The following is a 24,378-nucleotide window of genomic DNA, read 5'->3' as shown; positions in this document are numbered from 1 at the left end:
TGTATGCAGACTATCAGCTGTGAGGTAACCACTGTATGCAGACTGTCACCTCTGAGGTAACCACTGTATGCAGACTGTCGGCTCTGAGGTAACCACTGTATGCAGACTATCAGCTGTGAGGTAACCACTGTATGCAGACTGTCAGCTCTGAGGTAATCACTGTATGCAGTCTGTTGGCTCTAAGGTAACCACTGTATGCAGTCTGTCGGCTCTGAGGTTACCACTGTATGCAGACTGTCACTTCTAAGGTAACCACTGTACGCAGACTGTCAGATCTGAGCTAACCACTGAATGCTGACTGTCAGCTCTGAGGTAACCACTGTATGCAGACTGTCACCTCTGAGGTAATCACTGTATGCAGTCTGTCGGCTCTGAGGTAACCACTGTATGCAGTCTGTCAACTCTGAGGTAACCTCTGTTTGGAGACTGTTGGCTCTGAGGTAACCACTGTATGCAGACTATCAGCTATGAGGTAACCACTGTATGCAGACTGTCAGCTCTGAAGTAACCATTGTATGCAGTTTGTCGGCTCTGAGGTAACCACTGTATGCAGACTGTCAGCTCTGAGGTAACCACTGTATACAGACTATCAGCTCTGAGGTAACCACTGTATGCAGACTGTCAGCTCTGAGGTAACCACTGTACGCAGACTGTCAGCTCTGAGGTAACCACTGTACGCAGACTATCAGCTCTGAGGTAACCACTGTATGCAGACTGTCAGCTCTGAAGTAACCACTGTATGCAGTTTGTCGGCTCTGAGGTAACCACTGTATGCAGACTGTCAGCTGTGAGGTAACCACTGTATGCAGACTGTCACCTCTGAGGTAACTACTGTATGCAGACTGTCGGCTGTGAGGTAACCACTGTATGCACACTGTCAGCTCTGAGGTAACTGGCCACTGTATGCAGACTGTCGGCTCTGAGGTAACCACTGTATGCAGTCTGTCGGCTCTGAGGTAACCACTGTATGGAGACTGTTGGCTCTGAGGTAACCACTGTATGCAGTCTGTCGGCTCTGAGGTAACCACTGTATGCAGACTGTCAGCTCTGAGGTAATCACTGTATGCAGTCTGTCGGCTCTGAGGTAACCACTGTATGCAGACTGTCACTTCTAAGGTAACCACTGTGCGCAGACTGTCAGATCTGAGGTAACCACTGAATGCTGACTGTCAGCTCTGAGGTAACCACTGTACGCAGACTGTCAGCTGTGAGGTATCCACTGTATGCAGTCTGTCGGCTCTGAGGTAACCACTGTATGGAGACTGTTGGCTCTGAGGTAACCAGTGTATGCAGTCTGTCGGCTCTGAGGTAACCACTGTATGCAGACTGTCAGCTCTGAGGTAATCACTGTTTGCAGTCTGTTGGCTCTAAGGTAACCACTGTATGCAGTCTGTCGGCTCTGAGGTTACCACTGTATGCAGACTGTCACTTCTAAGGTAACCACTGTACGCAGACTGTCAGATCTGAGCTAACCACTGAATGCTGACTGTCAGCTGTGAGGTAACCACTGTATGCAGACTGTCACCTCTGAGGTAACCACTGTATGCAGACTGTCGGCTGAGAGGTAACCACTGTATGCAGTCTGTCAGCTCTGAGGTAACCACTGTATGCAGACTGTCGGCTCTGAGGTAACCAGTGTATGCAGTCTGTCGGCTCTGAGGTAACCACTGTATGCAGACTGTCAGCTCTGAGGTAATCACTGTATGCAGTCTGTTGGCTCTAAGGTAACCACTGTATGCAGTCTGTCGGCTCTGAGGTTACCACTGTATGCAGACTGTCACTTCTAAGGTAACCACTGTACGCAGACTGTCAGATCTGAGCTAACCACTGAAGGCTGACTTTCAGCTCTGAGGTAACCACTGTATGCAGACTATCAGCTGTGAGGTAACCACTGTATGCAGACTGTCACCTCTGAGGTAACCACTGTATGCAGACTGTCGGCTGAGAGGTAACCACTGTATGCAGTCTGTCAGCTCTGAGGTAACCACTGTATGCAGACTGTCGGCTCTGAGGTAACCACTGTATGGAGACTGTCGGCTCTGAGGTAACCACTGTATGCAGACTGTCGGCTCTGAGGTAACCACTGTATGCAGATTGTCAGCTCTGAGGTAACCACTGTATGCAGACTGTCACCTCTGAGGTAATCACTGTATGCAGTCTGTCGGCTCTGAGGTAACCACTGTATGCAGTCTGTCAACTCTGAGGTAACCACTGTTTGGAGACTGTTGGCTCTGAGGTAACCACTGTATGCAGACTATCAGCTATGAGGTAACCACTGTATGCAGACTGTCAGCTCTGAAGTAACCATTGTATGCAGTTTGTCGGCTCTGAGGTATCCACTGTATGCAGACTGTCAGCTCTGAGGTAACCACTGTATACAGACTATCAGCTCTGAGGTAACCACTGTATGCAGACTGTCAGCTCTGTGGTAACCACTGTACGCAGACTGTCAGCTCTGAGGTAACCACTGTACGCAGACTATCAGCTCTGAGGTAACCACTGTATGCAGACTGTCAGCTCTGAAGTAACCACTGTATGCAGTTTGTCGGCTCTGAGGTAACCACTGTATGCAGACTGTCAACTCTGAGGTAACCACTGTATGCAGACTGTCAGCTCTGAGGTAATCACTGTATGCAGTCTGTCGGCTCTGAGGTAACCACTGTATGCAGACTGTCACTTCTAAGGTAACCACTGTGCGCAGACTGTCAGATCTGAGGTAACCACTGAATGCTGACTGTCAGCTCTGAGGTAACCACTGTACGCAGACTGTCAGCTGTGAGGTATCCACTGTATGCAGTCTGTCGGCTCTGAGGTAACCACTGTATGGAGACTGTTGGCTCTGAGGTAACCAGTGTATGCAGTCTGTCGGCTCTGAGGTAACCACTGTATGCAGACTGTCAGCTCTGAGGTAATCACTGTATGCAGTCTGTTGGCTCTAAGGTAACCACTGTATGCAGTCTGTCGGCTCTGAGGTTACCACTGTATGCAGACTGTCACTTCTAAGGTAACCACTGTACGCAGACTGTCAGATCTGAGCTAACCACTGAATGCTGACTGTCAGCTCTGAGGTAACCACTGTATGCAGACTGTCAGCTGTGAGGTAACCACTGTATGCAGACTGTCAGCTCTGAGGTAACCAATGTATGCAGTCTGTCGGCTCTGAGGTAACCACTGTATGCAGTCTGTCAGCTCTGACGTAATCACTATATGCAGTCTGTCGGCTCTGAGGTAACCACTGTATGCAGTCTGTCGGCTTTGAGGTAACCACTGTATGCAATCTGTCGGCTCTGAGGTAACCACTGTATGCAGTCTGTCGGCTCTGGGGTAACCACTGTATGCAGTCTGTCAGCTCTGAAGTAACCACTGTATGGAGACTGTTGGCTCTGAGGTAACCATTGTATGCAGTTTGTCGGCTCTGAGGTATCTACTGTATGCAGATTGTCAGCTGTAAGGTAACCACTGTATGCAGACTATCAGCTCTGAGGTAACCACTGTACGCAGACTGTCAGCTCTGAGGTAACCACTGTATGCAGACTATCAGCTGTGAGGTAACCACTGTATGCAGACTGTCAGCTCTGAGGTAACCACTGTATGCAGTCTGTCGGCTCTGAGGTAACCACTGTATGGAGACTGTTGGCTCTCAGGTAACCACTGTATGCAGTCTGTCGGCTCTGAGGTAACCACTGTATGCAGTCTGTCGGCTCTGAGGTAACCACTGTATGGAGACTGTTGGCTCTGAGGTAACCACTGTATGCAGACTGTCGGTTCTGAGGTAATCACTGTATGCAGTCTGTCGGCTCTGAGGTAACCACTGTATGCTGTCTGTCGGCTCTGAGGTTACCACTGTATGCAGACTGTCACTTCTAAGGTAACCACTGTACGCAGACTGTCAGAACTGAGGTAACCACTGAATGCAGACTGTCAGCTCTGAGGTAACCACTGTATGCAGACTGTCGGCTCTGAGGTAACCACTGTATGCAGACTGTCAGCTCTGAGGTAACCAATGTATGCAGTCTGTCGGCACTGAGGTAACCACTGTATGCAGACTATCAGCTGTGAGGTAACCACTGTATGGAGACTGTCAGCTCTGAGGTAACCACTGTATGCAGTCTGTCGGCTCTGAGGTAACCACTGTATGCAGAGTGTCGGCTCTGAGGTAACCACTGTATGCAGACTGTCGGCTCTGAGGTAACCACTGTATGCAGACTGTCAGCTCTGAGGTAATCACTGCATGCAGTCTGTCGGCTCTGAAGTAACCACTGTGTGCAGTTTGTCGGCTCTGAGGTAACCACTGTATGCAGACTGTCGGCTCTGAGGTAACCACTGTATGCAATCTGTCGGCTCTGAGGTAACCACTGTATGGAGACTATCGGCTCTGAGGTAACCACTGTATGCAATCTGTCGGCTCTGAGGTAACCACTGTATGGAGACTATCGGCTCTGAGGTATCCACTGTATGCAGTTTGTCAGCTCTGAGGTAACCACTGTATGCAGACTGTCGGCTCTGAGGTAACCACTGTATGCAATCTGTCGGCTCTGAGGTAACCACTGTATGGAGACTATCGGCTCTGAGGTAACCACTGTATGCAGATTGTCAGCTGTGAGGTAACCACTGTATGCAGACTGTCAGCTCTGAGGTAACCACTGTATGCAGTCTGTCGGCTCTGAGGTAACCACTGTATGGAGACTGTTGGCTCTGAGGTAACCACTGTATGCAGTCTGTCGGCTCTGAGGTAACCACTGTATGCAGTCTGTCGGCTCTGAGGTAACTACTGTATGGAGACTGTTGGCTCTGAGGTAACCACTGTATGCAGACTGTCGGTTCTGAGGTAATCACTGTATGCAGTCTGTCGGCTCTGAGGTAACCACTGTATGCTGTCTGTCGGCTCTGAGGTTACCACTGTATGCAGACTGTCACTTCTAAGGTAACCACTGTACGCAGACTGTCAGAACTGAGGTAACCACTGAATGCAGACTGTCAGCTCTGAGGTAACCACTGTATGCAGACTGTCGGCTCTGAGGTAACCACTGTATGCAGACTGTCAGCTCTGAGGTAACCAATGTATGCAGTCTGTCGGCACTGAGGTAACCACTGTATGCAGACTATCAGCTGTGAGGTAACCACTGTATGGAGACTGTCAGCTCTGAGGTAACCACTGTATGCAGTCTGTCGGCTCTGAGGTAACCACTGTATGCAGAGTGTCGGCTCTGAGGTAACCACTGTATGCAGACTGTCGGCTCTGAGGTAACCACTGTATGCAGACTGTCAGCTCTGAGGTAATCACTGCATGCAGTCTGTCGGCTCTGAAGTAACCACTGTGTGCAGTTTGTCGGCTCTGAGGTAACCACTGTATGCAATCTGTCGGCTCTGAGGTAACCACTGTATGGAGACTATCGGCTCTGAGGTAACCACTGTATGCAATCTGTCGGCTCTGAGGTAACCACTGTATGGAGACTATCGGCTCTGAGGTATCCACTGTATGCAGTTTGTCAGCTCTGAGGTAACCACTGTATGCAGACTGTCGGCTCTGAGGTAACCACTGTATGCAATCTGTCGGCTCTGAGGTAACCACTGTATGGAGACTATCGGCTCTGAGGTAACCACTGTATGCAGACTATCAGCTGTGAGGTAACCACTGTATGCAGACTGTCACCTCTGAGGTAACCACTGTATGCAGACTGTCGGCTCTGAGGTAACCACTGTATGCAGACTATCAGCTGTGAGGTAACCACTGTATGCAGACTATCAGCTGTGAGGTAACCACTGTATGCAGACTGTCACCTCTGAGGTAACCACTGTATGCAGACTGTCGGCTCTGAGGTAACCACTGTATGCAGACTGTCGGCTCTGAGGTAACCACTGTATGCAGATTGTCAGCTCTGAGGTAACCACTGTATGCAGACTGTCACCTCTGAGGTAATCACTGTATGCAGTCTGTCGGCTCTGAGGTAACCACTGTATGCAGTCTGTCAACTCTGAGGTAACCACTGTTTGGAGACTGTTGGCTCTGAGGTAACCACTGTATGCAGACTATCAGCTATGAGGTAACCACTGTATGCAGTCTGTCGGCTCTGAGGTAACCACTGTATGCAGTCTGTCAGCTCTGAGGTAACCACTGTTTGGAGACTGTTGGCTCTGAGGTAACCACTGTATGCAGACTATCAGCTATGAGGTAACCACTGTATGCAGACTGTCAGCTCTGAAGTAACCATTGTATGCAGTTTGTCAGCTCTGAGGTAACAACTGTATGCAGACTGTCAGCTCTGAGGTAACCACTGTATACAAACTATCAGCTCTGAGGTAACCACTGTATGCAGACTGTCAGCTCTGAGGTAACCACTGTACGCAGAGTGTCAGCTCTGAGGTAACCACTGTATGCAGATTGTCAGCTCTGAGGTAACCACTGTATGCAGACTGTCACCTCTGAGGTAATCACTGTATGCAGTCTGTCGGCTCTGAGGTAACCACTGTATGCAGTCTGTCAACTCTGAGGTAACCACTGTTTGGAGACTGTTGGCTCTGAGGTAACCACTGTATGCAGACTATCAGCTATGAGGTAACCACTGTATGCAGTCTGTCGGCTCTGAGGTAACCACTGTATGCAGTCTGTCAGCTCTGAGGTAACCACTGTTTGGAGACTGTTGGCTCTGAGGTAACCACTGTATGCAGACTATCAGCTATGAGGTAACCACTGTATGCAGACTGTCAGCTCTGAAGTAACCATTGTATGCAGTTTGTCAGCTCTGAGGTAACAACTGTATGCAGACTGTCAGCTCTGAGGTAACCACTGTATACAAACTATCAGCTCTGAGGTAACCACTGTATGCAGACTGTCAGCTCTGAGGTAACCACTGTACGCAGACTGTCAGCTCTGAGGTAACCACTGTACGCAGACTGTCAGCTCTGAAGTAACCACTGTATGCAGTTTGTCGGCTCTGAGGTAACCACTGTATGCAGACTGTCAGCTGTGAGGTAACCACTGTATGCAGACTGTCACCTCTGAGGTAACTACTGTATGCAGACTGTCGGCTGTGAGGTAACCACTGTATGCACGCTGTCAGCTCTGAGGTAACTGGCCACTGTATGCAGACTGTCGGCTCTGAGGTAACCACTGTATGCAGTCTGTCGGCTCTGAGGTAACCACTGTATGCCGACTGTCAGCTCTGAGGTAATCACTGTATGCAGTCTGTCGGCTCTGAGGTAACCACTGTATGCAGACTGTCACTTCTAAGGTAACCACTGTACGCAGACTGTCAGATCTGAGGTAACCACTGAATGCAGACTGTCAGCTTTGAGGTAACCACTGTATGCAGACTGTCAGCTGTGAGGTATCCACTGTATGCAGACTGTCAGCTCTGAGATAACTAGCCACTGTATGGAGACGCTGTGAGGTAACCACTGTATGCAGACTGTCAGCTCTGAGGTAACCACTGTACGCAGACTGTCAGCTGTGAGGTATCCACTGTATGCAGACTGTCAGCTCTGAGATAACTAGCCACTGTATGGAGACGCTGTGAGGTAACCACTGTATGCAGACTGTCAGCTCTGAGGTAACCACTGTATGCAGACTATGAGCTCTGAGGTAACCACTGTATGCAGACTGTCAGCTATGAGGTAACCACTGTATGCAGACTTCAGCTCTGAGGTAACCACTGTATGCAGACTATCAGCTATGAGGTAACCACTGTATGCAGACTTCAGCTCTGAGGTAACCACTGTATGCAGACTATAATGGTTATGGAGTGATTGTTGGTCAGAGCCGGTCAGCAGGAGTTAGTTCGTATGCTTGTCAGATTATGTCTAACATATAACCTCTTACTGAGGGTTAGAGATGGTCGGTGTGAGATTAATGCGGCTGCTATTTCATAGTCAGCTCTGAGGTAACTGGCCACTGTATGCAGACTGTCGGCTCTGAGGTAACCACTGTATGCAGTCTGTCGGCTCTGAGGTAACCACTGTATGCAGACTGTCAGCTCTGAGGTAATCACTGTATGCAGTCTGTCGGCTCTGAGGTAACCACTGTATGCAGACTGTCTTTTCTAAGGTAACCACTGTACGCAGACTGTCAGATCTGAGGTAACCACTGAATGCAGACTGTCAGCTTTGAGGTAACCACTGTATGCAGACTGTCAGCTGTGAGGTATCCACTGTATGCAGACTGTCAGCTCTGAGATAACTAGCCACTGTATGGAGACGCTGTGAGGTAACCACTGTATGCAGACTGTCAGCTCTGAGGTAACCACTGTACGCAGACTGTCAGCTGTGAGGTATCCACTGTATGCAGACTGTCAGCTCTGAGATAACTAGCCACTGTATGGAGACGCTGTGAGGTAACCACTGTATGCAGACTGTCAGCTCTGAGGTAACCACTGTATGCAGACTATGAGCTCTGAGGTAACCACTGTATGCAGACTGTCAGCTATGAGGTAACCACTGTATGCAGACTTCAGCTCTGAGGTAACCACTGTATGCAGACTGTCAGCTCTGAGGTAACCACTGTATGCAGACTGTCAGCTCTGAGGTAACCACTGTATGCAGACTATAATGGTTATGGAGTGATTGTTGGTCAGAGCCGGTCAGCAGGAGTTAGTTCGTATGCTTGTCAGATTATGTCTAACATATAACCTCTTACTGAGGGTTAGAGATGGTCGGTGTGAGATTAATGCGGCTGCTATTTCATAGTCAGCTCTGAGGTAACTGGCCACTGTATGCAGACTGTCGGCTCTGAGGTAACCACTGTATGCAGTCTGTCGGCTCTGAGGTAACCACTGTATGCAGACTGTCTTTTCTAAGGTAACCACTGTACGCAGACTGTCAGCTCTGAGGTAACCACTGTATGCAGACTATAATGGTTATGGAGTGATTGTTGGTCAGAGCCGGTCAGCAGGAGTTAGTTCGTATGCTAGTTAGATTATGTCTAACATATAACCTCTTACTGAGGGTTAGAGATGGTCGGTGTGAGATTAATGCGGCTGCTATTTCATAGTCTTGTTTACAGATGCAGCAATTCAGGGAAGAAGAGTCCAACATTCAGGATGCGGCTCATATAGCTCAGTTTGGAAGGTATTACTGGGTATTGCTTTCTTTCAGAGATGGCATAATCTGGTACCTATTAATTCTGTTTTTCAGGTGGAGCGATTGATCAGGGGCTGTAAGGCAGTAGCTGATGTCGCTGATCAACGCTCTGCTATCACATTTAGCTTACTAGGGAAGTTGGTAAAAGTATTGCCTGAAGTGTGTAGAGCAGCATATGAAGTACAGCTGTTGAGATTTGACTTTGGGGCCTTAAAGGGGTTGTCCGCCGCCGAAACTGATTTTTTTTTCCCCCCATGAATGCCCTGTAGTGGAGAAGCATCCCACATTACAGCTTTAACCATGAAAAACGATATTTTCCTCACCTTTTTATTCCTTTTCTTCCCCTTATAAAGTTTGCCTGAAGGATTTTTCAAAGATGGCGCCGCTGGGTAGTTCCCATGATGCACTGCTGCCTCTCTCTCCTCAGTGCGCGCTCCCGATGACACCAGTCACATGACTGAAGGATCGGCATCATGCACGCTTCACTGCTTTGAATGGAGCCAGCAGCCGGCTGGCCCCATTCAAAGTAATGAGAGAGCAGGGAGAGCAGTGCGATCTGCTCCTACAGCTCTGACAGCTGTTAGCAGGAGTTTCCTTCATCTCCCCAGCATGTCCCCTCATCACTGGACACTGGGACAGCAGTGTCACAGCCTCCAGTGATGAGGGGACATGCTGGGGAGATGAAGGAATCTCCTGCTAACAGCTGTAGGAGCAGATCGTGATCTCTAGCAGCACTTTCAATAGCAGACGATCGTCAGCTATTGAAAGTGAAAGTAGCACCAAGCATGCCCTACACACATATACATATGCCTCCACCCCCCCCCCCCCCCCCCCCCCCCGGACTTCTGACAGCCCGGCCGACACCAGCGACACCCCCGGGGACTCCTGACAGCACGGCCACCACCAGCAGCAGAGAGCCCGGCCGTCCACTTACTTTACAGATGAAGATCAAGATCCAACAGCCGCGCGTCCCCTGCAGGCATAGGAGAGCTTCCCAGCAGCTGAAGCTCTACTGCACATGCGCAGTAGAGAGCAGAAGCGAGAAGCGCGTCCCCGACGTCCCGTCAAGACCTGAAGCCGGCCCGACAAGAAAAGAAGATTTCTTGTCGTAACCAGGGACGACCGAGGAGCAACACAGGGGGGGGGGCACCCCTACAGGTAAGTCAATAACGTCTGTTTGCCTCATTTACCATGCACAATGTATATTACAAAGTGCATGGTATTGGGCAAACAGAAGTAATGAGATCTAATGTTTATGGCCGGACAACCCCTTTAAGGATGTGTCAAACCATGGGAGCTTTATAATAATTAAAGACAAATTGGGTAAAGCGGCGTGGATTCGCTTGTTTGCTCATTTTCATGAGAATATATGTCTGGTTAGGAATTTGCAGGCGTTTATGTGTCTATGCCCGCAAGCACCAGGTTCTTTTTTTTCTTTAAACTCGTTTTATAGAAAACTCTGTGTTTTGTACAATAAATGAATAAAGAACTTTGGTTACATCATAGGCTCATTACAATCATAGTATCAGTACTTTAGTACGTTACATCTACATATACAGTTGTTGTACACTTTATGACAATGCAGTTTCTCGTAGTGCCAGTGAAGAGTAGGGTTCTTTGTTGGTTTTACCGGGCATTTCCAGGCATAGATGTCCTTAGCAGGTTTTGGAACCGGTCTTGTGTGAACACTGTACTCGTCGACCCACACCACCTCTCCCATACCTTGTTAAATTTTTCAGGGCATTTGCTATTTTTGTAGACTATTTTTTCATATGGTAGCATGGCGTTGATAATAGTCTGCCATTTTGAGAGTGTCGGAGGGCGTCTGTCCATCCAGCGTAGGCCTATTGCTTTGCGGGCAAAAAATAATACTTTAGTAAGGAATATTCTGTCATGGTATTGCCATTGTTCTTCGTCTACAATACCCAGCAGGCATACTGGTGGGTTGTGCGGTAGCGGCATCCCTAGTATTTGTGTTCAAGCACCAAGTTCTTTGTTGATCTATGAACCCTGTTTCCCTGGAGATGAAACCTACCCCGGAAATAAGCCCTAGCAGGATTTTTTTTAGGATTTTTGAGGATGCTTGAACTTTAAGCCCTATTCCAAAATTAAGCCCTAGTTGAAGTTAATAATAATAATTTTAAAAAGTCAATGTAAATAGTGTCCAGGCAGCTATACATGGCAAAAGTAAGATCTTATGCAGCAAAAATTAGTAGAAGACCCTGTCTTGTTTTCGGGGAGACAGGGATGATGGACAGTCATTATCTTGCTTTTAATGTATAATGGTGCTTAAAGGGGTTGTCCCGTGGCAGCAAGTGGGTCTATACACTTCTGTATGGCCATAATAATGCACTTTGTAATGTACATTGTGCATTAATTATGAGCCATACAGAAGTTATCAAAAGTTTTATACTTACCTGCTCCGTTGCTGGCGTCCTCGTCTCCATGGTGCCGACTAATTTTCGGCCTCCGATGGCCAAATTAGCCGTGCTTGCGCAGTCCGGGTCTTCTGCTGTATTCAATGGAGCCGCTCGTGCAGAATGCCGGCTCCGTGTAGCTCCGCCCCGTCACGTGCCGATTCCAGCCAATCAGGAGGCTGGAATCAGCAATGGACCGCACAGGAGAGCTGCGGTCCACGGAGGGAGCAGACCCCGGCGGCCATCTTCAGCAGGTGAGTATGAAGACGCCGGACCGCCGTGATTCAGGTAAGCACTCTCCGGTTTGTTTTTTTAACCCCTGCATCGGGGTTGTCTCGCGCCGAACGGGGGGGGGGGGGGGTTAAAAAAAAAAAAAAAACGTTTCGGCGCGGGACAACCCCTTTAAAATTGTTTACAGGTGTGGTTTTATTGAAGAAAAAGTAAACAGATCGGGTTCATCTCAGTTTAAGTTGTACATGGCCTGAATAATATGGTGTACTAATTAATGACATAGGAAAAGAGAGCACAGTGATATGTCATGCATTGAAAGGGAGATGTGGAACATTAAACAAGATTCCAGATACAGTGATGTTTTTTTCAGATATTGTTCCTCGATTATTATGGTCATTGCCGAGGTCTGTATATAGCGTGAGAATTCGGAGAAGGGTAACCCGGTGGTAGAGCTCACGCCAGGAGTGGATGTTTTCTTTTTAGACATGCTAATATGGAAGGTCTTGTTCCAGGCTTCCATAGGAATGATCTAGTATACTTGTCAGAGATTGTGTTGGATATTTTTAATATGGATTTGTGTAGATGATTGAGGAGGCTGTGGTTTGTTGAAGGGGGCATGTCATTGGTGGATGCCATGGCCTGGTGGGGGATTGTCGCCCGCATTAGGCGGGTGGGCAGGTAAACTTGGGGAGAGTTTGGTGGTGGTAAACTCGTGTCTGTAAGGCAAAGTTTACATCGGGGTGTCAAACTCATTTTCACGGAGGGCCGCATCAGGCTTATGGTGACCTTCAAACGTCCGATTGTAAGCCCGCCTGCAGACGGGCCGGGTCGGATCCCGCTGCGGGAATTCTCACAGCGGGACACGACCCGCACCCCTGCAGGAACCAGCGCGGCACTCACATGCTCCTGCGGCTCCGGCTCTGTGATGTGCCGGCTGCCCTGCACAGAAATAGAGCATGCCGCGTTTTTTTTTCCGTGCGAGATTTTGCGCAGACAAACCGCAGCCATCTGCATAGGATTGCGTTTTCTAACGCAATCCTATGGCAGCTTCCACAGGCGGAAATTCTGTGGGAAATCCCGCTGCGGAATTTCCGCCCGTGTGCAGGGGGCCTAAGATAGTACAGTAAGGGCCTGTTCACACAAGAGTATTTGCGTACATAATATGCAGTGATAGAAGCCATTGATTCAGTATGTTCATTTACATGATGGATATTTTTACACAGCATGACCTATTTTGTTGCCTACGACGCACCCCAATAGTCCATTGAAGTGAACGGGCCGCGCAAATATGTGGTGAATGCGCAGGAAACCTATGTATTCACTGCATATTTGTGCACCATTTCAATGGGCCCATCTGCGTTCCTTTTTACGTATGCAAATATACAGGCATAAGCGATTTTCAATTGCGCAAATACGCAGCGTATTTGTGTGACCGAAATACAATTACACCCGTGTGAACGAGCCCTAATAGGGACCCTGATAGTGGCCCCAGTAAAAATAACGACTCCCACAGTGGCCCAATTAGTAATATTAACCCCCATAGCAACATTATAATTATAAGGCCCCCCCTCAGTAATAATAATAAGCCCCCCCAGTAATAAGCAGCCCACCCCCAGTAATAAGCAGCCCCCTCTCCCCAGTAATAAGCAGCCCCCCCCCCCAGTAACAAGCAGCCCTCCCCCCCAGTAATAAGCAGCCCTTCCCCCCCTCAGTAATAAGCAGCCCCCCCCCCCCACAGTAATAAGCAGCCCCTCTCCCCACAGTAATAAGCAGGCCCCCCCAGTAATAATAGTCCCCCCCCCCAACCCATATGCTTACCTCTTCCTTCCTGTCAGCGCCGCTCCCCCTCTGCTTGTGCTGATCCCTGGGTGCACGCTGACGTCAGTGTGTAGCCAGGCACGCTTCCTCCCCGAGTCCTCTCCTGTGGAACTGAAGAGCAGGGGACTCGGGGAGGAGGATCCTGGCTGCACACTGACGTCAGTGTGCGCGGGGATCAGCGGTAACAGCGCGATTACCAGCTGGGAACTGCAGCACCACAGCTGGTAATCCTTGCACTGGTGAGCAGCGTCGGCACGCCGTGGGCCACATAACATGAGGCAGCGGGCCAGATTTGGCCCGCGGGCCTTGTGTTTGACGCATGTGGTTTACATGAACTGTTATGGTTATTGATTGGTTAATAAACTTGGGTCTGTAAAACAGAGTTTACAGCAAGTGTTATGGTTATTATTGGGTACATTTCTCCCCAATGTTTGTAACCCCGTTAATAAACACTGCGGCCTTCTTTATTCAATATTGGTGTCTGTGCCGGTTATTTATAAGAGTTTGGTAAGGTTTTAATAAAGCTAGACAGGCTGGACTAGATGGACATTGTCTTCATTCAACCTTATGAACTATGTTACTATGTAAGATTCCATGTTCACGATCTTCATCAACTGATCAGAGGGGTTATAAAGAACATCTATCTCTCTGGAAGACTATCCTGACCTGTATTAAACTGATGTGAATGGACACTGTGTAATGCCTTACTTGTGCTGTAGAGGCGCTGCAGGGAAATTGAACACTTGCTGCCAGGTTACAGCTGATTGTTGGGCGTCTTTGGGCAGAGGGGCACTGTTATCAGCTTCTTGTCAAGGGACCCTTTTACCAAATAGGGATATGCAAAGCTGAGACACCCTTTAATAACATGACAATACATTGGCAAACTTGCAGCAATAATAACAGACACAATCAACCATTGGCTAATTAAGCATAAATGTTCAATAACAAATGTCACTCACTGGATCTGTGCTCCTATGTTGTGCAATTACCCTCCTTCAGGCTACTTCCTCAGCACAATTTTGGTGCCCAGGAAAGTTTGTCAGGTCAGAAGTGTCCGAATAGGCTTGTAAAACACTCCTTGGCAATGCACCAATTAAAATGTGTGAAGACTGGGATTGTTGTTAATGAAGACAATAGACCCAATTTTTATTATTGAATTGATGGAAAACCAGTCACGAAAAACTTGTTCTGTTTAGACTTTCTGAGGCTGTAGTAACACAGACAAGTGCGATATCAGGGCTTCTTCAGATTACGTGATTTTGTCCCATTTTGTGGCTGTAAAAATCACAGCTGCAAAACGTGATGAAACAAAACCATTGATTTCAAGGGTTTTGCTTTCGCTAGCAGAACTTGCCCTAACTTTCTGACATGCAGTTTTTCTACACATGAGAAAGATAGGGCAGGACCTAATTTTTTTTCAAACTCGCATGCAATAGCGTGGAGTTTGAATAGTCAAAAAAAACACAAAAACCATAAAAAACACTGCGGTTCAACATTGCCTCTAGGGTGATAGAGTTCAACCCTGACATTATTGGTCTACCCTTTAACCCTTTCTAATCTACTGTCTGTTGTCTAAAGACATTATGATTTAAGGCTGTACAGCTCCGATGTTGGAAGACGTCTGTCGGGGTTCTCTTACTGTATATTGCCAGCCTCTCTGCTGTCGGAGCCTATCCAATGTGTCACCTCATGCAGTACTGGCTTTAGCCAGCATATAGCGCCATTGTACAACGGCAGAAAAAGAGTAAGCTCCCTAGGAAAACCAGGATACAAATTGGATTGGAAAGGGTTAATTTGTGAAGACCCTAATGAACTTTGGCTAAAGCTTAAAAAGTTGTCATTTGCGGGCGACTGTGTATCAAAAAATCAAATTCCTTCTCATTGATCAAATGCGACTCCTCCAATAAACATATAAGCACCAAATATACATAAATAGTGAATTCATTATTGCTTTATGTATATATTTGAGGTTCTTAGCGCACATTTTGATCAGATTATGAAAGTTCATCTGTCCCAACAAGGCAACCTCCTTTGGCTTCTGTCAGGGTAATAGAACCCTATGGACATGCTTAGCTTGTACATTGGGAGTGTTTCTTGGTGCACTCGCTAAAAGGCTATTAAAGTAATTTGAACAGGAGTTAGATTTTAGATATGGCACCCCTTTAAGAAATGCTTCTCTACAATATAGAACATCAGAAAATAGCTATTTTGATGGGCTACACTTAGATGTATAACTTATACATACTATGTGTACTGGTGAAAATAAACTACGGGGCATATGTATTATTTATTTGTACGCTCGATTTCTTTCTGGAGTTTTATGCCAGATCCTGCTCTGTTTGTGAAAAAAAACGGCTTATGCCCCATTGTGTATACTCAGATGATGAAAAAAGTAAAGAGATAGATAGATAGATAGATAGATAGATAGATAGATAGATAGATAGATAGATAGATAGATATAGGATAGATAATAGATAGATAGATATGAGATATGTATTTGATGAACAGATTAGATTAAAGATAGATACATAGATGCATAGATAGATAAACTATATATGAGATATATATTAGATTACATTTGAGATAGATGGATAAACTAGATAGATAGATAGATAGATAGATATGAGAGAGATAGATAGATAGATATGAGAGAGAGAGATAGATAGATAGATAGATAGATAGATATGAGATAGATAGATAGATAGATAGATAGATATGAGATAGATAGATAGATAGATAGATAGATAGATAGATAGATAGATAGATAGATAGATAGATAGACATGGCAGAAACTTATTATTGAGGACTTCCGTTCTCTGTTGGCACAAAGATTAAATAATCTGAGTCATGTTCCAATTTGTGCTTGATATTGCCGCCACGTCACCCATAATGCTGTGCATTTTAATATAAGATATGACAGATTGATCTTATGAATAAACAATTGATTGTATATGATTAACATTAAATCTCTGTTTGAAATGCAGAATATAAAGTAATTGCTTCACTCACAAGAACTCTTATCAGCTCGTACTAAGCCCCACCCGCTGGGTACCCCAATTTATTACTGAGGCGTCTGTATATGCAATGATAGATATTACAATTGAAAATGATGATTTCTAATTATTATGCACATTACTAAAATGTTTGCGTACAGTCATGGGTTAAATGATGCTTAGTCTCAATTTTTGTTAAAGCACAACATGAGATTTTTAGATTTTTGTCACTGAGGACAATAGACCCAATGTCTATTGAGAGCATTATTCTGTGCAGATTCTCCTAGGGTATGTTCACACTGTGGACTCTAAGGCTGGCTTCACACTGGGCGGATTTGCCACGGAAATTCCGTCTGGAATTTAGCCGCGGCAAATCCGCCTGCGGCCGCTAATCCCGGGATTTGCCAGCCATGTGGACGAGATTTCCGAGAAATCTCGTCCACGCGGGACGGAGAATCCGTTGCGCCAAAGCCAGCAGAAGACAGCACTGCAGCGCGGATTCACCGTCCGCAGCATGTCCATTTTTTTCTCTTTCTGCTGCGGTTGCGCTCTCCTCTATGGGAGCGCCGGCCACAACAGAAAAGCGTGCAGCAAAGTGCCGCGGGTTTTGAAGCAGCGCTTTTCCGGCAGAAATCTCATGGTTTTTCGCTGCGACCAAACTGCGAGATTTCTACCTGGAATCCTCCCAGTGGGAACCCAGCCTAATGCAGAATCTTACACTAAATACCTACACCCGCAGATCCTGCCATGTGAACAGACCCTTAAAGGGATACTACAGTTCCCGTCCAGCTTTGAAGGTAGATGGAGATAACAGCCTGTTCATATCACAATTCAGACTTTCTTAAATGGACACTAGTTCCCTTTTATACAAGGCAATTATTGGGCAGAGGAGCAAATGACAGTTGTCCCAGCAATAATCACTGCTGTGCTTTTACACAGTAGCGATCATTGCTCAGTGAATGCAGGCGGAGCGGACCAGAGATCGTTCCGGTCGCCCACCTGCCTTCAAAGTAAACAGACAGTCGTTCATACATGAATGATATGTGATATGGGGCGCAGTATGTAACTCACGTACGGACAGACAGGTGGTCCTTAGTATTTTGATGTGTTGCCTCTCAGTTTCTGATGCCAAACTTTATGGGTCTGTCTTTGCCCACCATAGACACCTCAGATAGTTTTGCCTGACCCAGGTAGCTGGGTTTGTCATAAACAGGAATCAATCGGGAAAGGGGGGGTCAAAGGTAAATGGTGTGAAATATTACAGACAGCTGCACTCAATGCTATGCATAGAAAACATTTCACTCATCTTCGTGGTAGTGCATGTCTAAGAAAAATCTTACTTTAAATGAATCTAAATGTTAAGCAAGAGGCATTAATGTTTTGTATATGTTTTCACTTTAGACAGAATCACTGGAAGCGACAGCATAAGGAGAAACACTTTGGGGCATATCTGTTTTGTACAGCAGTTTTCCTTTCTGGGTGAAATCATAGTAAAATAGTAAATAAACTAACATTGATACCATCAGTAGTACATACCAAAGTATCTCCAAGTATGGAGGGATGACAATCACCACTGCTGCAGTAAGACGGGTTGGGTGATTAGTAGAGGGGATTTCTGTTTCCTATTCATCTAATGGTAAATAATTTTTTGGAACCATCTTCAATCCACACTTCCAAAAAGTGTGAATTATAGCATTAATTAAAACTGTGCAGTCAAATACAGAAACCCAAAGGTTGGCATGTCCTGGTATGAATAATATGGATCTGCCAAAGGAACTTGTTCCCGATGCCAGTGCCAGGGTAAATTGTCACACACAATAACTACTGTCGTCAGAAGAAAATTTTCTTTCAATACCATCTATAAATCACAGAAAGAAACAGAAGAAAGCCAACAGGAAGAAGATCAGGTAAACGTAGTGCACGTACTCAACGGGTCCTGAGAATTGAGGCATTGCCATATGTTGTCCACTGTGATATGTTGTAGACCCCAAGGTCAAAAAAAATAAAGAAAAACTCCCAACTGTGCTGAATATTGGCAATATAGTCAGTAAATGAAGACTTTAAATGAAGAAAATCATACTGCTGACTGGAAATGGTCAACAAGCGAAAGATGATGGAGATTGTATTTGTATCATGTGGCTGGATAGTTAGCAAATGTTTTTGTGATATGCAGTACTTTCTGTATTTTTGCTGATTTTCCTTTTGGTCTAAGAGACAAATATTCTTTGATACTTCAAAAAGCTTTTGTTGATTGAAGGTTTATCTTTATCACATCAATTATATTCAATGAGCCTGTGGAGAGCTCAGTTGTCACATGAATATCCATTGCAAGGTATGCATATATTAGGCTATTCTGTCTTGTATTAATGAGGTATTAAGGTGGAGATGAATTAGGAAGCTATAGATTTTGAAGGCTTGTTAGAATAATTAGAAACCTGAGATCAGTCGGAGGCCTGTTTCACACAACTGTATGCGTTTTTACGTTTGCACGTATGCGCTGTAAAATCTCATGAATGAATAATTGCTGCAATCACGTCCAGAACTTTAGCTGCCTATTTTGTACCGCTCACACGGACGGTTGCTGCGTATCAGCAAAAAAATCCTCAGAATGACTGCCAAGACTTAAATAGAGCCAGCTGACTTCTTTTCCCAGGGTTGGGCGCAGGTAAACTCCCTCCCCCTCCCTTTCTTTCCCATTTCCATTGAAGTTAATGGGAGCTTTTAGCTAACCGCGGGGGTTAGCGGGGAGGAGAGTGAGAGAGATCTCTCTCTACCGCCCACTAACACCCGCCGCCCCCCGCTTACGCCCCCCCCCCCGAGCCTGCTCAGACCAGTAAGCAGTTACTCGAGAAGAGCTATGCTCGCTCAAGTAACTGCTTCATCCAAGCATGCTCGCTCATCTCTAATAGTGACTCAATTCTACAATTTCTAGTAGTCAGTTAGAGGAAGATCAAGGAGCTCAGTTACTATTTACATTAATCAGTGGGTAAATCTGCCTGAAATCAAAATTCTTAAGGTACTATTTAATTTACGTGATGAAAGTGTTATATGAAAATGTCATAATATCATAAAACACATAGGCATAAATAAGTGTAAATCATATAATTAATAAGCAATTTACTGCATTCGTCAATTACAACACCATACAATAAAATGTTTTTAAGGGTTGGGTCACAGCTTAAGTCATAAAAAGCTTTGTAGCCAATAGCTGTATTACACCACAGTAAAACAATGCGCTTAGTGGCCCAGATTGATCTTATGATTTTGGTTTTATTTAAAAAAAACTTGTAAAGCTAATAAAAAAATAATACAAAAACGAATTAAAGCTTTTTTAGACCCATATATAAATAAATCTGATTATTTGGATGCCTCTCTGCCAGGAAGAGAGAGGTTTCTTAAGTTGGATAAAAACTTTCCCCAAAGCCCTGGGAGTGGCTTCCACAACTTAATTTGGAAAATTCAATACTACACCTGTGCAAGAGGCACGTTCTGACTGGCGTAGACATCTACTAATGAACATAAGCTTTCTCAGGGGAGTTGTTTGCTTTTTGACAATTGCTTTTTGGTAGAGGTAAAGGTAAAGTCCCCTGGTGCAAATACCAAGTCATGACTGACTCCTAGGGTGACATCACATCATGATGTTTTCTTGGCAGACTGAGGAGATGCTCACCCCTGGAGACTTAGCAGATTCTTTTTGCTGGGTGGTTTGCCATTGCCTTCCCCCATTTTACCAACCTCGGAAGGATGGAAGGCTGAGTCAACTTTGAGCTGGCTACATGAACCAAACGGGTATTGAACCCACAACCTTCAGGTAGTGAGCGAGAGCTTAGGACTGCATCTGCTGCCTTAAGGCCCAATGTCCACGGGCAGATCTGATTTGTGGAATCAGCGCGGGTCACCCATGCAGAAGATCCGCAAATAAAGCCACCCATAGGAATACATGGTCATCTGCAAATGACCAGAAAATAAAATCGCAGCATGCTCTATTTTGCTGCGGATCCTGCACGGACAGCCTCCATCGAAGTCAATGGAAACTGTCCAATCCGTGGCCCACCTGTAGCTGACACTGCAGACAGGCCACAGATACCGCGGGAAAGGAGGAGTTCATAAAGAAAAGTACTGTGCGTGGCGCCGGCCGGCCTATCTGCACATATCCGCAGTGAAAAAGAAAGAAGATCCGGACAGGACTCCGGAGACCCGCACCGCTCTCCTGTTGCCACTGTAAGAGTACTGAAGCATTACATGGTGTCTCTGGATTTCATTGGGATGTCCATGTAACAAATGAACATGCTGGGTCTTCCAGAGATAGAGACGCTCTGTGAATTAACTGACTGATGGCTGTCCTGAAAGAGGAATAGTTTTGAGGGATGAATGTTTCTAAACCAAATAATGCCTTAAAAAAGGGTTACCCAATTAGTAAATATTAACTGGAAAACAAAAAAAGTATTCCATTGGAATAAAAAAAAATCTCCTGTGTCTAGATATTACTGTCCTATACTTGTTATAGTGCCCCCTGCTGTTTTTTTTATTTCCTCTCAGAATGACGACCTATTGTGTCCAATGTGGTGGGGTTTGAATACAGAAATCCCTAAGGGTGGTTCAACAACCTGCCCCAAAGGTTCCGCTTTCATGCACCATTCAGGGACCTGGAAAGGGGAAGCCCTATGTTTGAGCGGCTCCATCTCAGGGCGGGAAAGAACAGCCTTGAATGGACCCCATTGACTATAATGCCGTCCGTTCAGTTTCCACTCAGCTGCTCAACATTTAGGGTGCGGGCAGACGAGCGGATAAACGGCGCGTTTTTGCGACCAAACGTATATACGTGACCATCTGAGGCAATGGTTTCGAATGTATTCGTTCACATGGGCGATTTTACGGCGCGTAAAAACGGCAATTCGAAAAAAAACGGAACATATGCAACCGAAATACGCGCCAACGCATATTCGATCGCTGAAAAGACCGTTTGCAAAGTAGGAACAAACGAAAATACGCTTTCTAGCTCTGGTCGTGATCGGTGAAAAACGATCGCTCGGGTGATTATACGTTGCGCTCGTGCGAACGTAAATACGCCTACGCTCGTCTGCCCGCACCCTTATACTGAAGAAAAAACATTGCATGCTGGGCTTTTTCTTCTGGTAATTTTAGCCAGATTTGCAGCGGAACCTCCGACCAGTGGTTCCAATGCAGATGTGAAACCACCCTAAAACTGTACCCCCTTGGTGTGATAATAGGCTGGGCTGTTAATGAGGCTTATTGAAACTGCAATTCTTACTAATTTAGTGATAACAATGTTTCATTGTGTGATATTTGTACGTAAAATATTTCTATCCAAATGACAACACAGGCGCCTGGAAATTCACCCTCTCTATCCGCCATATTTAGTCCTCATGTGTGCGGCTGTATTATGATCTGTATGTACTGTAATGTAATGACCATTTACTTCTATGGGAGTTACGTAAATAGCGTAGGATAGCCTGCTCAACTGTTTCCGTAACTTTCAATTATCCTCGGCCACAGCTTACAGATTGAGGTTAGAGAGGTCGGAACTAGAGATAGATTGGGCCCCAGAGGTGGGACATCTATCACATGTTTATCCTCTGTGCAGATGTGAAGATGCCTTTAATAATAATGGATATGAATTAATTAAGAAATGGATATTAATAATATTAATAAAACACAAATTTTAATTATACAGTATATTTTACACATGGTTCAAAATATTAGAGCAAACAATATAACTAAAAATTGTTTCCTATGTTCAAAATGCGATGCTCCACTTTCATCAAGTGACCTTTCATTTTAACCCCCCAGGTACTGGGTAGGGATAGAGAAATGTACCTTAGGCCAGAGAATGTCTTCTGATGTGTCTTATGGACACATGCATGGAATGCAGTGACACATAGAACAGCCTCTATATGGGTTGGGTACTTTGACTGCTGTCCAAATAGCTGGCAGCATAACTCACCTGTAAATCTGAGACCTATGACAGCCTATAAGTACTGCTTACCTCCAAGCCTTTCACCAGTGACCAACTTATGGTTCCAAGAACAGGTGCATAGAAGTAACACCAACTGTAAGTGATCTGGAATTGATTGTTTGCTTTCATGTATTTGCGCCTCTGCCTAAATACATAGTCAGATGGATCCTATAAGAGACAGATGTGTTTGGATATCATCAGGCAATTGTATTTACAGCTGAAATCTAAAAAGGATAGATTGGAAATTTGTAATGAATACATTTAAATTGTGATAATATTTAAAGAATAATATATTTGCTGCTCTCTGCAATTAGATAATGAAACATTATTTTGTCATTTCTATTAATAGGCCTTGTATGCAAAGTGATGCTTTATTGTAATCATAAGATGTATTCATTGGAGAAGCTGTAAATGTAATTAATGTGATATATTTTGAGATATAGAGCCTGCGCAGTAGAGGATCTTAGTCTTACAGTATAAGACATGATGGTATTTTTGAAAGAGGTCATTAACAGTATTACTTTTCATATTATTTGGTCACCATTATGGATCAGTTTATAGGCCCAGTATGAAACCTGAAAGTTCAAACCAAGAGTGGCAACTACTGCCCAGAATATTTTTTTAAGGTCTTCTAATTTTCATATGAATATTATATTTGCTGGGGTTTATAGTGAACGGCCTTGGAAACTTCTGCCCCTTCCTTAAAGGATTTGTCTGAGATATATCTCTCTATATGTAGCTGTACTCTCTATCTATCAATAGAGCATAGATAGATAGATATTTTTTTACAAAAATAGTTACAGATTGCATATTCATGTCTGCCAAGTTCTCACAGCTCTAACACTGCGGCTCCGATCTTCCTTGTAGTGCTGTGTTTGCAGGATGTAACAGGCTTCTGCAGGCAATCACAGGGCTCACTGATTGGCTCTGTGTTTGGCTACAGCAGCCTGTGATGTCCAGAGTGCTTGCAGATTATAAAAGTAGCGGAGATTGGCGCTATGGCACTAAAGCTGCAAGGACCCAGGAGAGGTGAGTATACAATCCTTTGATATTTTTGGACATGGGTTGTCTATTAAAAAAAACATATATATATTCGACAACCCCTTTAAGATTGAAAAAAAACTTTTAGGAACTTATACATAATGCTCTAAAGCAATTGCTATATGGAAATAATCCATTGGGATTAGGAGAACTGATGCTGGTTGGTTCCTTAAAGGTCTCATGTTACTAATAGTCGTAATTAGACATGAGCGAAAGTACTTGTTTCGGGCGTTTTTGGACTCGAGCACCGCTTTTTCCGAGTAACTGACTACTCGGACGAAAAGATTCAGGGGTCGGCGTGGTGGAGCGGGGAGTAGCAGTGGGGAACAGGGGGGAGCTCTCTCTCTCCCCCCACTCCCCTCTGCAACCCCCCGCTCACCCCCAGCGCCCCCCGAATCTTTTCGCCCGAGTAGTCAGTTACTCGGAAAAAGCGGTGCTCGAGTCCAAAAACGCCCGAAAAGAGTACGTTTGCTCATCTCTAGTCGTAATCTTAAATTTTTCTAAATTTCTTTTTCACTTATTAAAATAATGGCAAAAACATCAACTTTAAAAAAGTAGCTATTTTTTGTTTTCAGATGCCATCTTTGAAAGAGGAAAATGTAAATGTATTTGCTGGGTTTACTGTAGTTCCTTGGTTAGATTTGCTTTACATGATAATTTCTGCATATCTTTCCCAGAGTCAGGCTTCTTTCACACGAGCGCATAACGGCCGGCCGATAGAGGCTACATTGGGGGTGAAAAAACTGGTGAACGGGCGCACAAATCAAATGTTTGTGCGGTCGTTCATATGGCCTGGTGAGGCCAGCGCAAATGCACCAACCTCACC

At 45.4% G+C, this 24,378-nt stretch overlaps 2 protein-coding genes across 2 annotated transcripts in view; both read left to right on the top strand.

Moving 5' to 3' along the window:
* LOC136576957 (uncharacterized) overlaps positions 1 to 24,378 on the top strand; it is a 299,361-nt gene that overhangs the window by 188,295 nt on the left and 86,688 nt on the right. The gene's annotated exons all lie outside the window — the stretch shown is intronic.
* Positions 22,471 to 24,378, top strand: part of LOC136576958 (uncharacterized) — a 42,320-nt gene continuing 40,412 nt past the window's right edge. The window contains exon 1 of the mRNA XM_066576624.1: positions 22,471 to 22,607. The gene's annotated coding sequence lies outside the window, so the exon portion shown is untranslated. The remainder of the gene's footprint in view (positions 22,608 to 24,378) is intronic.

Source organism: Eleutherodactylus coqui, chromosome 8 (assembly GCF_035609145.1).
Source record: "Eleutherodactylus coqui strain aEleCoq1 chromosome 8, aEleCoq1.hap1, whole genome shotgun sequence".
Taxonomy (NCBI): Eukaryota; Metazoa; Chordata; class Amphibia; order Anura; family Eleutherodactylidae; genus Eleutherodactylus; species Eleutherodactylus coqui.
Note: the sequence above shows the minus strand (reverse complement) of the source record. Positions and strands in the feature narration are given on the sequence as shown.